General features: G+C 39.3%; 1 long non-coding RNA gene across 1 annotated transcript; it reads right to left on the bottom strand.

Moving 5' to 3' along the window:
• Positions 1-1,360, bottom strand: LOC144353419 (uncharacterized). The gene is made up of 2 exons (XR_013420810.2): positions 528-1,360; positions 1-284 (listed from the first exon to the last, which is right to left on the bottom strand). It is a non-coding gene; the product is annotated as an uncharacterized LOC144353419 (long non-coding RNA).

Here is a 1,360-nt window from a genome sequence, read left to right as displayed (position 1 = left end):
TTATATCGAACAGGATGCGGCGTGACGACCACCGCTCTTTAAATACAGCACATGTAATAGAGATTCTACCATTTTCCCACTTCAGCTCTAATCTCATTGCCTTCTTTCAGAGAGTCTGTTCCAAATATCTTTCTCATAGCCATGGGATAATCTTTGCAAAAATGTTTGTAGGATTCAAACACCTACGAAGGTTTACGAGTAAAATAACACCATCAAGTAACACGCGACTTCCATTTATTTTACGTACACGAGTTACAATACACATCGAGACATGGGACACGGTTCTAATGAATAGGAATTCAAAAAACAGTAAAAATTAGCAAATAACGAAGTTACACAAATTAAATTGAATTTCGAATGAGTATTTCAAAGGAACTGTTGATATCAATATCTTGTTCCGTACTTACTCCATACCATGTGGTCTATGAAGGAAACATACAAAAGGCACTTGCTCAATGTCTAGTGCACAAAGGAATAAATTATTAATAAGTACAAATACTACAAATTAAAACACTAATAATGCTTACCTTGAATAGTGACATTTTTTGGGACAAGTAAACCAAACCCCCACTGTGCTGCACCTAATCCTGGCTCAAACAACCCAGAACACGTCTCCACTTTCGGAAGACTGGAACCACACTGAAACACTGCCACATGATTGAAGGCAGACAGGGGTCAGAGGTCAACTATGCAAATTTTGGATTTAAACAAAAGAACTGAACAATAAACTATAACAGCTGAATTACTGAGTAACGAGCCAATCACTGGACAGGTAGCTTGCACTTACATACCGGCTTTCAGTTTATACCCAGCAATCCAATACATGTATAAAGTTGCCATGTTTATAAAAATGTAAAAGTTGGAAATCCACAACACAATCATGTAAATCTTGCGACTTTTATTGGCGCACAATTTGGGATGCTTGACAAATCTGAGACATTTTTTCATCGAAAGTGAAATTATTTTTTGCGAGTTTCATCAACATGATCGCAGAAAACGGTACTTTGGGGTGATTGTTGAGACTCCTCTGAACAGTGCAACAAGATTAGCCCTACGTGTGTAACATATATAAATTTGATTGTTCGGGATTACTTCAAAGTTGAGTTTGTGTTGTTTTCTCGAATTTTCACCGGCTCGACCAGTGTTCCACAGCAGCGCGCACAGAGCCCATAGAAATGCATGGTACAGTGGTGCGCGTCTTAGCAACGTGGAACGTCTGTGACGTAGCTCCGCCCCCGAGGATACAGAACAACGCATGGCAGGAGTGGATTGTATGAAAATCATAATTAAAAGGCTCCTGACCTAGGGCCATAGAACTCCTGAACACAGTTTATAATGGTAACCCATAACACAGGAACTA

This window comes from Saccoglossus kowalevskii, chromosome 20 (genome assembly GCF_978046115.1).
Source record: "Saccoglossus kowalevskii chromosome 20, keSacKowa6.1, whole genome shotgun sequence".
In the NCBI taxonomy this organism is placed as follows: Eukaryota; Metazoa; Hemichordata; class Enteropneusta; family Harrimaniidae; genus Saccoglossus; species Saccoglossus kowalevskii.
The sequence above is the reverse complement of the archived record's forward strand: the minus strand, read 5'-3'. Positions and strand labels throughout refer to the sequence as shown.